Raw genomic sequence first — 13163 nt, forward strand, 5'->3', positions numbered from 1 at the left:
CAGTCACCCCTGCCAAGTGGGAAGCCAGGAAAACACCAGGCATGGGTGAAGAGGCAGTTGAGGAACAGGCTGACTGGCAGGGAACGTCCCCAGTGGGCAGGGGCTAGAGGAATCCCCCACTGCCAGCCCCGGCTGGCCTCTTTTAAGAGGTCACAGTGCAAGAAAGACTCAGACCATGCCTGGTGCCTTGCATCCCATCACTGGAAGGAGGGGACTAGTCACTAGGGACTTGGGGGTCACAGCTGGGCTGGAGGAAGGGCTGAGGCCCTGGTGGTTCTCACCATTCCCCACCTCCGTCACACCCATGTCACTGCGGTAAACACAAGTCTGGGTAGGCACAAGTCTGACGGCCTGTTCCTTCCTGCTGGTGTCAGAGGGCCCATGTTTCTCTGCTGTCACCAGGGAGACGCTGGGGCTGAGTCACAGCTGTAAGTCCTGGGGAGAGTTGTTAGGAGCTCGCCGCAGGCCAGGGCACCTTTCCCTGGGCCCCGGGGTGCATGGCCAGTGAGCAGGGGCGGCTCTGTGCACCCAGACCCAAGATAGACAAGCCCATGGGGCACAGCCTGCTGCCAAGAGCCTGGGCCTGGGATGTAGGGGGCTGTAGGTGGGGCAGAGATGAAGACCAGAGAGTACAAGCCCTAGGAGTCTCCCTCTACGAGCTTGCTCCCCCCACTGCTGCCACACTGTATTGCTGCCATGCCAGGGGCACCAACAGGGCTGCGGAGGAGTCTGCACATGGCTCAGCCCCAGGTCGGAGCAGCAGAGACCCCCTTCGTCCCTCCCCTGCCACGGGGGTGCCAGCCCCACTCTAGGACAGGGCAGCACAGGAGGCCTGCACCAGCCCAGGTTCCCCGATGTGAATGCTCTCCTGCTGAGGCAAGAACAAAGGCCACAGAGTACAAGCCCTAGGAGTCTCCCTCTAGCAGCCTGCTCACCCGCCACTCCCACACTACTGCAGTCCCGCCAGGGCCTGTCACACCTGGTAGCAGGTCACCTGGGGGCCCATGTCCAGAACACATGGAGAGCAGGAGGGGAGACAAAGCACCCCCTCAGTCCTGACCAGCAGCCCCTGCCACCCTGGCTATTTGGAGGTGGCAGGGGGATGCATACAAGGAAGGAACAGCTGTGCCCCTTCCCTGCTATGTGAGAGCAGTCAGAGAGGGGGGTGTGGGGCAGCAGGGCCTGCACACCAGCCCAGGGCTCATCCCAGCCCACTTGCTGATACAGTCACCAAGTAGGGAAGGGGCTGGAAGGGAGCGATCCAAGTGGGGGTGGGGAGGTGATCATGCCTCCTATCAGCAGGGAGAGCACAGCCTGAGCAGTAGGAGCCAGGGGAACCAGGGCTCTGCTCCCATCCTTGCAACCTGAGCCTCAGTTTCTCCAGCTTTCTAAGGGGGCACCACGGTTACAGATGCAGAGTACAGAGCTGCCTGCTGGGCCCTGAGCAGGGAGGATCCCTGTGATGCAAGGCCACAGCACACACTAAGTAGGACAAGGGGGTGGGAGGCTAGGCTAGGCTAGGCTAAGCTAAGCTAGGTTGGGGACTGGGGACCATACAGGGGCTTTTGACTGGAGGCCAAACCCCATAGCCATACCTAGTGGGTTCCTAAGGCTCAAAGCAGTTGTTTTGTTTAACCCTGCTTGTGCTGGGGCCACACAACAGCTGTTGCAGGTAGAGTAGGACCTAGCTGAAAACAAACCATGGTGAGAGACCCAAAGGTACATGGAGCAGGGGGAACCAGGTCCCCATGGGGCTAGCAGGGTCTGCCCAGTGGTTTCTGATCACTTCTGGTACACCGAGTACAGCACCTGGGGGCAGCACCCACTTCCCCTCTGGTGCTGGCTGGGAGCAGGCCAAGCCAGGGGCTCTTGCTGCCAGCACAGAGGGGCTCCAAGCTCCATCTTGCTGGACCACCAATCACAGGAGCCAGACCCCCTCAAAACACAGCAGAGCTCCACCATCAGCCCAAGCCCCTTGAGGAGGAAAGGGAGAAGGTTTCTCTCTACCCAACACCACTGGTCTCTGCACGGGAGGTGAATCCAGAGGGCCCCTGTGCAGTGGTGGGAGCTAGTGCTTTGAGAGCTTGGAGCCACATACTGTTGTCTCCCCCAACAGATCAACCTCATTCCTCCTGGGCTGGGGCTGAGGATCCCTGGCCTTGGTGGGGGGAGGGGGTTCGCAGTTGAGCCCGCCTGCTGCAGCCCAGCACTTCCCTGAGGAGACTGGCAGCCTTGGCTGAACCTGGCTCAGAGCCCCCCGCTTCTCTCCCCCGCCACCACTCCCCCCGTGCCACTCGGCACGTACAACACATGCCAGGGAATGCACGGCCTATAAATAGTCCCAGCGCATGTTATCTGCTTAACTCCAGCTCAGAGCAAGCGCGGAGCTGGCTGGGGGCACCGTGGCGGCCCCTTTCCAGAAGGGAGCACTCCAGCAGGGAACCTCCCACAAACCTTGGAGCCCGGACACCTGGGCTCCACCACCCCCTGCTCTGCCAGTGCTTGCCAGGCAAAACCCAGGCTGGTCGGACCTTGCTCAGCACCTCAGTTTCCACACGAGGAAAATGGGGCCGAGGATTTTGCTGAGGGATCAATGGGGTTTAGGGGACAATTTCACACAGAGGGAATGGATTGCCTGGAGCCCCTCCTCATCCTCCCTTCAAAAAACACACAGGATCCACTTTTCATCCTGCCCACACATCCTGGCTCTGTCTGTGTTTGGAATTGCAGCATCTCACTAGGACTGCAATCACTTCCCTGCATCCATGCACATAGTGGCTGGGTTAGCAGGGGGCTAGGAGTGAGGGATACCAGTAGGGCTCAGGGGACGCCAGTGCTGGGATCGTGGGGGGGCTGTGGGCTGGGAGTGAGGGGTTGAGAGAGAGGAACCTACTCCTGGCAGCACCATGCCAGCTGGGCTGCCTGACTGTGGTCATGTCTCCCCTATACCCTGGGCTCTCTGGAGCCCAGACACCAAAATGCTTCACAAACTGAATGGATCCGGTTGGGGATGCCTGGGGAAATGAAAAAAGAATCGCTGGGCAGGCAGAGGAAGTGACCCACCCCTTGAGGCCACCCAGTGCCAGAGCCAAGGACAGAACCCAGATGTCCGGGTCCCAGCCTCCAGCCTGCTCAAAGCAGTACTGGCGAGCTCCCCTGGATTCAGGGAATGGGATGGAAGGGGGTGGGGGGCATGCACGTGAGAAGGCCCCTCCCCTGCCTTGGGGAGCCTCCCCAGCTCCAGCCTGTCAGTGCTAGGCCTTGCCAGGCTATGGCCAACAGTCTGGCTGGGAGCCAGGGGCAGGCGGACAGAGTGGGCCAGAGAGAAGTAGCTTCCCTGCCAGTCCCCCCCTGCCCCCCTAATCCTCAGTCTCAGCCCCACCCTCCTGATCCCAGCCAACCTAGCCAAAGGTCAGTGGCTCAGAAACCACTGCAGGCAGCAAGCACTGGGCACAATGCCAGGGGCTCCAGGGGGAGAAAAAGCCTGGCACCCCCTCTGCCCCCATGAGTGTGCATGCTCCATTGTGGCCTGCAGGGGGTGCTGGCGGGAGGAGGGGGGTTGGTCTGGGCAGGGCTGGCCCCAACCATGGTGGTTGCTGGGTGAAGGTGCCAGATCCCAGCTGGCTCAGAGCGGTGGGGCCCAGCACAGAGCCAGGCTCTCACTCAATCCCCCCCACCCTGCACCCAGCAGGACTCCCTAGCGCTGAGTGCTGGTGACACCTAGTGGCCAGTGCAATTCAACACGCAGTCTTTCACAACGCTGCCAGTGCCCCTCAACCTTTTTCCCATAGCCCCCGGCCATCCACGCACTGGAACTACCAAAGCCAGAGCTGTGGTCCCCTGGTCTCTCCAGCCAAAGCATCCCGTACCCAACAGCCTTGCCAAGGTGCTAAGCAAAAGGATGCTGCTGTCCTCAGGCATGAAAAGGTGAATAAAAACAGCTTGTGCACTGCCTTTGGGGGGCAGGGGAAGGGGAGGGAGAGCAGGGAAGGGCTGTATCTGGGAGGTCTCCACTTCCCACCCCCGTGGTGGTGTTTGGGGCAGGCAATTTATCCATGCCCTTGGCATGAGTTAGTGGAGATAGGACCCAGGAATCTTACCTCCTACCCCCTGCCAAGCCCACTAGACTCCAGCTCTCCTCCCAGTCATCCTGGCTCTTCTGACCAGTGGCTAGGGAAAGGAAGTACAAGCCAGGACCCCTGAGTTCTCTCCCTGGTTCTACCTCCATTGCACTGCCCACAGGAGTAGGTGACTCAGTTTTGCTTACCTGTAAAATGGGGATTGAAAACAAGACCCTGGCTCAGGGCTGGGGCAGGTAGGAGGGTCCAGCACAGATGCAATGCAGGAGCCTGGGCAGCCCCACAGCACAACCAGCATAGAGAGCGCAAGGGGCAGGGCTGGCAGCCCGGATGCCTGGGTGCTCCTCACATGGCTCTAAGAGGGGAGCACAGTCTGCTACCCAAAGAGGATGAAGACTGGGAGCTCAGGCTCCTGGATCCATTGCTAGCGCTGGCTGCTGTTTGGGCTCCCATTTGGCCTTGCTCATTCACAGCCCCAGGCTCTGGTGTTGCAGCTGAGACTAACATACAAAGCTGTGGGCCCAGGAGCATGAAATGCAGCAGCCACCCCCACCCAGTGCCCCTGTGGGGCACCCCAGCACCAGCCTCCACCCTCACCCCTGCTCTTTTCAGTTTGGCCAGGAGAGTTCGCCCCTGACCCTCACCAACGTTGCCAGCTGAGAGCAGGGCCGTGCAGGTGATGAGGACTGTGGAAATACCCAACACCGTGGGGGGGGCTCGCTGGACACGGAGCACCCTGGCATGGCTATATTTCCCTGCCCAGCACAGAGGCGATAGGGCAGGGAACAGCGCAGCCAGCCATACCCCTTCGTCCCCTTTAAGAGCAGCCCAAGCTTCCCCCACCACCACACTCCTCCCTTGTCCCCGATTCCCGGCCTAAAAGCCAATGTGGTATTTCTCAGCTGTCAGATCCGATTAGCTCCCACAGGCGCCCGATGGGTCAGTGCAGCCAAAGGAACATGAAAGAAGGGGGGGGGGGGCGAGGGGAGGGAAGGGGAGCAGGGGAGGGGGGCAGGAGGGCTCACTCTGGGGGTCAGGAACATGGGATTTACACTACGGCTTCGTGAGGAAAGGAGGGGGGATGGCCAGAGTGGGTACAGAGCAGGGGGCAGGTACTGAAGCTGTAAGCAGCTTTAGCACTGGGGGAGTGGGGGAGCAGCAGAGAAGTGAGGGACAACAGAGTCACCTCCTCTGCATTGGGGAGAGATGGTTCTGCGGTGGGGAAGGAAAGGGAGGTAAATTTGTGGTTTGTCCCATCCTTGCAGTGCTTTCAAGACCCTAGTGGGGCCTCACATAAGTGCGCACACAGAACAACATGGGACATCATCCACCCTTTGAACAGAAGGGAAACTGAGGCACAGATGGGGCCAGGACTTGTCGTGAGCCAGCAGCGGAGCAGGGAACAGAACCCAGGAGTCCTGACCCCCAGTCCAGCATCAGACTCAACCCAGTGGACCCTACCACCCTCGTGCAGCTGGGGCTAGAACCTGGGAGCCCTCTTCCCAGCCCCTCCAGCTGTAACCAGCAGACCCCACTACCTCCCACATCCTGCCTCTTGGCTCTAACCCCTCCTGATGCCTGCAGAGGACACTGCCCTCACTCCCCCTGCCCCAGTAACCAACAATACCCCCCAGCCCTACCCCCCCCCCTCACAAAGGGTTGCTGCTGCTCTCCAGCCACCACCCCCACCCCTGCCCCACCTCCCCTGAACGCTGACGGGACAGGGAACATTCCTGGAAGGGTGACAGGATGTTCCCCCCACCAGGCTGCAGAGTCAGTCACCCTGCTGCATCTCCCAGGCCCCGGGCTGTGCCCACAGCAGGGATGAGGGCCAAAGATGCTGGGAGGTGCCCCCTGCAGAAGAGCAAGTGCCTCTGCGATGCTGCAATTAAAGCCCCTCTCCCCACTGCCCCCTCACCCCCACCCCACGCTCTAATTGATGGAAATCCAGGACTCGCCCATCTGCATGACCTACATTCGCTCCAGTAACTGGCAGAGACACAAGCTAATTGCATGGGGGAGGAGGGGGACATACCAATTATAGCACAGGAGCAAGGGGGCTGCAATGTAGAGACCTCAACTCCCCCAGCTACAAAGGGGACACCCAGGTGTTGCCCAGTATCACTTCCCCATCCTGCTCTCCCTGGAGCCTCCAGTAGGCCTGAGAGGGATGGAAAAGGCCATCCCCGCAGCCCCAGGCATGAAGTGTTGCAAAGGCCCCTACCGACCTTCCCCACACCCTAGGGTTGGTGGCAGAAACAAGATCAAAGGTAACCAAGATCAAAGGTCACACCCAGCTCCAAGAAGCTACCCAGCCCAGCCCTTGCACCACACCAGGATGAAGAGTCCTCCCAGCACACCCCATGGCTGGTGAAGCCCAGCAGGGGGGCACACAGCAGAGGTCAGGAGATTCGCTCAGGACACAGCTGGAGTCTGGATGCTTGGGTCCTACTCCTGGCTCTGCCACTGACCTGGCTGTGTGAGCAGAAACACATCCAGTCTCCTTGCTCCATGCCTGAGATTTCCCAGCTACAGAATTGGGGCAATGACCTTCCCCTCGCTCTATAGAGTGTGCTAGGGTCTGGGACCACTGGAGATAGCAACTGGGTCAGATGGACTGAGGGTGAAGGGCCAGCCTGCCCTCCCCACCCCCAGCTCCCTTCTCAGTCTGCCAGACCTCACCACAAGCAGGCCTCCCTGCCTGTGCCCAGGGACCAAGGTGCCTGTGATGATGCCCATCCATCGCAGACAGTCCCATGCAGCCTGACGGGCCTTGCCCACTGCAGCTTGTCAGAAAGTCAATACCGTTTGAACTGCACAGGCACCGGTACCAGCCAACTGCACACGAGGGACACAGCTGCACAGCTGGAGCAGGGACTCACTCACTCCCAACCAGCTGCCCCTCCTGCTCAGGGCGAGGGGGAGGGGGGGAACCAGCTCCACACCAGACAGAATAGACGAATACAGCAGCAGCCACTCCACATTGAGCCCTGCCCTCAGCACAAGTCCATGGATGCCAGGAAAGGGCCATATCAGCAAGGCCAGCAGCGAGTGAGTGGCAGGATCAGGCTGCACCTGGACAGGGAAGCATTTCCCCAAGATCCTAGGCCCCCATGGAGAGGGGTGGTTCTGGCTTGCCAGCCCTTCCTGGCCATTGTCTAACCTCTAGTCCAGAAACCCCGCGCACCAGGTGAAATGGTCTGCAAACCAGCAGGCAAAGCCAGCCAACCTTTGTCCCAACCACTGTCTGGGAGATGGAGATGGAACCTAGGCATCCCGTCTGCCCCACAGCAAACTGGACCATGTAGCCTGCTAACCTGGACAACCTGCACCAACAGCCCTTGGAAATGCCAGAGGCCGCTCAAAACTCAGCACCCAGCCTGAACCCCATACCAGGCTGGAGAGGCCCTATGCCCTAGCAGAGGTACAGCGCCTGCCAGGTTAAACCCAACCTACCTTGCCCTTCCACCAAAGCCCCAGTTCAGCAACCCCTAGCCACATGTGAGAGGCAACTCTACAGAGGCTCATACAAACCAGCGTGTAACTTCCTGACCTCGAGGCCTTAGGGGCTTCCACTCCCAATACACTCCTATGGCACTTCATGGGTGAAGATGTGGAATTTAATTAGGATTTTCTTCACAAAATACTGAATTTTCCAGCAAATTAAGAAGTCACACTCCTCCCTGTCCACCAACCTCTCCCCTCACCCCCCCAACCAAATCCATGCTTCCCCCTCTCCAGCTCGCCAGATTTTGTTGCAAACGCATCTCCCGGGTCAATGGATTTGCCGGCCTTTGAAATGCAGCCAGCTCTGGGTTGGAGCGCACAGGCTGGCTTCAGTAGCTGCACTGCAACGCAGATCTGCCAAGGATGAGGAGAGGACTCCAGATGCTGGTGAAATTCTGATCAAAGACTTGGAGGCAATCGCCTCATTTAAAAACCAGCAAGCTCATTTTTAATGAAAGCCGCGGGAGGGATTCTCATTCGCTGGCGTCCTCTGGGGACGACAGGCCCCTCTTGTTAAAACATAGCAAACCCCAGCTGGAGGGAGCACGCATGCCAGCTCTGACATCACAGGCCCCAGGGAGCCCTCCCTGCTTTTCATTTCTCTTCTCTCACCCTGCTTGGGTCCTGCAGCCCTCCTGCCTGGCTTGGGGGAGGCCAAAAGAGAAAGGCTTCAAGCACCCAAGGGCTGTTAGTCAGAGCACACTACCCGTGTGGGCAGGGCGTAGCAACTGCCCCAGCACAGAGGTGGTCCAGGCTGACCAGCTGTATCCCCTGGGCTTCAGGAAAGTCCCCCCTAATCTCTGAATCTGGAACCGGGCTCTAGGGCACAGCCAAATCAGAGTCCTGCCCCATTCATTTAGCATTTCCAGGGGTAGGACAAGCTGGCTGCTCTCCCCCCACAGCCTCTCCCACTTTAAAAGAGGAGCCACTTGCAACCACCTCGCCTCCCAGGGGGTTGCCAGAAAAGTCCTCAAGTTTGCAAAGCTCAGTGGGTGCAGTTGGCAGAGGAGCAGGCAGGCCCTGTGCCCCCCACCCTGGTGAGAAATGCAGCCTTCTTGTGGGGGGGGGGGAAAGGGACTCAGAAACCCCCCTTCCAGCTAGCCTTAAAGTGGGGAAAGAGACTGCCTTACCGTACACCCCTCCTTCAGGCAACTTTCTGGGGCTCTGAGGCCCCCGGCAGCCCCAGCAAGCTGCTCTGCCCAGTCACATCTCCTTGCAAGCTGCAGCCTGGGAAAACCCTGAAGGGAGAGGAGCTAAAAAAAAAAATCAAAAGAGGAAAAGCAGCTTTTCTACCCTGCCAGGCTCTCCCCAGTGCCAGGGGCTTGTCCTCCTTTTGCACTGGGTGGGGACCAAGCGAGGGGGAGCTCTTACCTGGTCTGGCGTAGGTTCCTGGGTCAGGGCTTGGGTGGCCGGAGTCTCCTTTGGTGCTGGGGAAGCCCTCTTGGAAAACAGCAGCCAGGATTCCCCTGTTTCTGGGTTAGCCTATGCACTGTCTGCCACTGCAAAAGGAATTCAGCTCCACCAGGTCCTAGCACCCTCCAGCTCTGGCTGCAGGCAGCCGCATCTTGAGATCTTCAGCTTCACCCAGCAACGCAGGGGTGTGGGGAATGGGTGCAAATTTAGGGACAGGCCCCCATAGGCAAAAGCACAGTGCCCCAAAAGACCCAGCAGCAATGGGGCCACGTTCACCCCAGCTGGAACTCAGGGGTCTCTACAGGGGTGAACTCGCTACCACAGGCCTGGGTTAGGGTTGGAGGGGAAAAGCCCTGAGCCCTAGGACAGGTAGGGGAAGGGGCACCCAAACCCACCCACCTTCCTCTGCCCAGGGATTCACAGTAGCCACCATACCCCTCCCCCCCACACACACCTGCCTTACCACCATGCTGCATGTCTCACACAACCAAACTGACTCGAGCACTTCAAACAGGTCCTGGCCTGGTGGCCACTGGCATCAAAGCTAGAACTGCAAACACCCCTTGAGATGCAGTTGTTTGGTCCTGCTTTTCATTGGGATGAAACATTAATAAGTGAAATGCAAGAAGCCAGCTGGCTGGGAGCAGCAACTCCTGGCTGCCTAGAGAAGCTCCATCATACTTAAAAGGCGGAGCCCCTGGACACTTGCTATCAACTTTTTCCCACTTTGTTGGGGCCAGCACCTAGAAGAGATAAAAGAGCAAGAGGATCTGAATCCCCAGGTCATGATACTAAAGGTTGGGGTTGGGAGCTGGAGCCAGGCAGGTTTATACTGGGCCCTAATAGGCTGCTGGTCCCCACTGCGTCACAAGCTGTCCCTGTAAGTACAAATGTGAAGAGATGCTGCACACAGGTACCTTTCGTGGGAAGTAGGGAGAGCCATGGTCTCCAATCATGGGAGACCAAGGGGCTGGAGGCCTCAAGCTGGGTTCAGCAAGGCTGGCAAGGAAAGGTGATCTATGCTAACTCCCTCTGGCTAAATCTGTGGTGCCTGATATTTTCATTCCACAGGCTGGGCTGGTGCCAGGTCAGTCTGGGGACTGGATCTGGTCTGTGGGCCCAATTTGGCATGCAATGCTGGCCCAGCCAGGGCTGGATCCAGGTGCATGGGGCTAGAGTCCAATCAAGCCATGGAGGGCCAGAGCCAATCTAGCTGCATGGAGATCAGAAGTTTGGCTGTGGGGGAGCGGTGACAGTGTTAATTGCTACTGCTTCCCCCCACCAAAAAAAATTCTGGACCTGTTGGGGAGCCACTGGATAACTTGGCTCCACAGCCTGGATCTGGACCATGGCACAAGGATCGAGCACCCTGGCCTAGAGCCCCAAGAGGCTCTATATGGGCCTGTCCCATGCCAGAAGGAGGGACCGGTCTCCCAGGAGCCCCCCATTAGAGAACTGTGCAGCCTCAGGATGTACGCACACCCAGGATGCAAAGCCGTCCCCTCTAAGGTGTAACAGAGCCAAGAGCTTAATAGCTGCACGCCACCACAGGCTAATCTCCTCCAGGGACTGGGGAAGTGGAATTCAGGACATCAGGACAGAAATGTCCCAAACTGGAATCTAGCCAAGGCACTGGAGTTAAGCCCCTACCTCCTGTGTGACCTCTAACAATTACAACTTGAACCAGCTAAAGAGCTACAGGGGCATGAACAGGAGCCCAGCCACTGGCAACAGCCAGCCGGTTCTGCCAGCAACCAGCTTGAGTCCAGGGCTCAAGTAGCAGCTGCAATAACAAGTCCTAGTGCCCACAGATGGCACCTGCTTTCCTGACTATCCAGCAGGGGGCAGTCTTGGCATCCAGAACACCCCCAAGCTCTGGTCCTGCCCTCCGAGGCTGCCCCAGGTCACACAGGATCCAAAATACAGATGTTACTTGCCAGCTGCTTCATGACCAGCCAGTGGCAGGCAGCTGCACCGATGCCCAGTAGGCCAGGATTGAGGGATCGGGGAGGTGGGGGGGTTGGGAGAATTGGCCAGGCCCCCTCATTAGAAACTGCTGATGAGGCTGTTCCAGGCTGTGTGGGAAATGGCTGAGAGATCAAAGCCGCCTAGCATGATTCAGAACCCAATTAGTGCTGTTAAAAGAGGGAACCCCAGTGCCAAGGCAGTCAGCTGCTATGTGAAGCCAGGCAGAGGGCCCCACACATGCACGGCCGACTGTGGGAGCTCAGTCCCTGCTCCACCACCACTGATTGTCTGGAAGAGGGGGCTGGTTCCACAGGCCAAAGCCAAAAAAAAAGAGGCTGGCTGGGGCCATGCCCAAGCATCCGGCCAGACTAATTGCTCTCAGATACCCGTGTTTCGCTGGGTGCTGCACTAGATTAGCTGGGGCAAAGCAGGAGATAGAGTGAAGCCCGTGACACTGAACAGCCCCCAGCCCTCCACTTCTGACAGGGCCTGCCTGGCAAAAAGCAAACACTTGCCCACCACCCAAGGATAGGGTCAGAGCAAAGGGGTGAACCCCATCTAGCAGGCCCCCCACCAGCCAGCACCAAGGCAGAAGCAACAGTGCAAAAAGCCAACATAAAGCAGCTCTCAAACCCCTTTGAGCCATCTCTGCCACCCTATGGCCTAGGCAGGGAGCAAGGGGCAGATGTTGGGACCTAAAGAAATGTGGTCTCTGGTCTTCCCTCCGACAGGAGCTAACAGGTCAGCAAGGTGAATCGCAGCCAGGCTGCTGCAGGCTGGCATAGCTCCTGTTGTCTGCTTCAAGTGACCTGCAGCACAGGTTAGCAAGCAACAGGAGAGTGACAGGCTGGTCACCTGCACCTCAGGGGATGGAGAGAGACCAGACAGTCGCATTTTACCTAGTGTAGGCGTGATGCCTCCTCCACACAAGTAGCCTGTTTTTCAAAGCACCTGTTTCCCCTTGTTGACTCTGGAGGCAGCTGTAACTGCTGAGAGCTGTAGGTCTGATCTCCCAAAGGTGCCAAGATCAAGTGTAACAGCTTACCATCTCCTGAGTGGATCATGGCCTTTGCTTGGAAGGGTTGGCGGGGGAGGAAATCTCTGCTAACACTAACCATGTTTTGAGGCATCTGATCCACGCACCACCACTTCCATGAGCACAACTCAGACTGAGACACTGTGCAGGCACCATCCCATCTTTACAATCTGGAACATGACCATGTGATAAAGACATCTCACTTGGCATCTTTGCTCCTTGAAGCCAAAAGGCAGGCCTGGGGAACAGAGCAGCTGACTTCCATGACAAATCCTTATTTCCTCATAGTCCTGCAGGGGCCAGAAGCAGCAGGGGAAGAACAGAACAAAGCTGATTTTGGATTGTGTAGCAAAACACCTTGTGTCAAAGCCCAGCCACTTTCAGCAGTGGGACAGGATACGGTGATTTTCCGGACCCTGGGCAGGAAAAAAGGGAAACCTTCCAACTTGCCAGAACAGCAAGACAGCTCAAGGGGCTGGGCAGAGGCTACTCTTCTGCCACCACTGCAGAGGCTAAGCCTTATTCCAGTAGCCAGCATCTCTGCAAGTCCGCTAAGATCTTGGCCCCAATATAGACGGTAGCTGCCCACACTGCAGAAACAACCATCTCTCCCAAGGTCTCCAGCGACAGCACAAGGCAACACAGCTCAAGGCTTCCATCTGTTCTCAATCCTGCTTGGAGCCTGGCTCCTATTAGCTGGTGGCTCATCTTCACTACCCGCCTTTTAACCTGTTGATCACCAGCACTTTCCAAGCTGTGTAATTGGCAAGACAGGGGCATAAATTGCAAAGGGCCGAGTATTATCCCAGGGGTTCCCCCAGGTCAACTGTATGGGCAGGGAGTATGGCAAAATGGGGAACCAGGCCTCTTGGGGTTTCTTCCAGCTCTCCTGCCTGGGACAAGTTAAGTCACTTCACATCTGGCCTGGGAGTGCAGATGGGATTCAAGGGCCCAGGGAGGTCTCTTCCAGACTTATGCTCCTTTCCTCATCTGCAAAATAGCTTTAACAGCAGTCTTCTTCATACATGTCTGACAGAAGCTAATGGACAAAGGCAGAGCAATGCAAGCTGTACACCCAGGGCCCTAAATGGACTTGATCGCCAAGGGGTAGGAATACAAGTTCCCCTTTGCAAATTACAATCCCAGATCCCCTGACAGGG

Source organism: Alligator mississippiensis, chromosome 4, assembly GCF_030867095.1.
Source record: "Alligator mississippiensis isolate rAllMis1 chromosome 4, rAllMis1, whole genome shotgun sequence".
NCBI classification, from domain to species: Eukaryota; Metazoa; Chordata; order Crocodylia; family Alligatoridae; genus Alligator; species Alligator mississippiensis.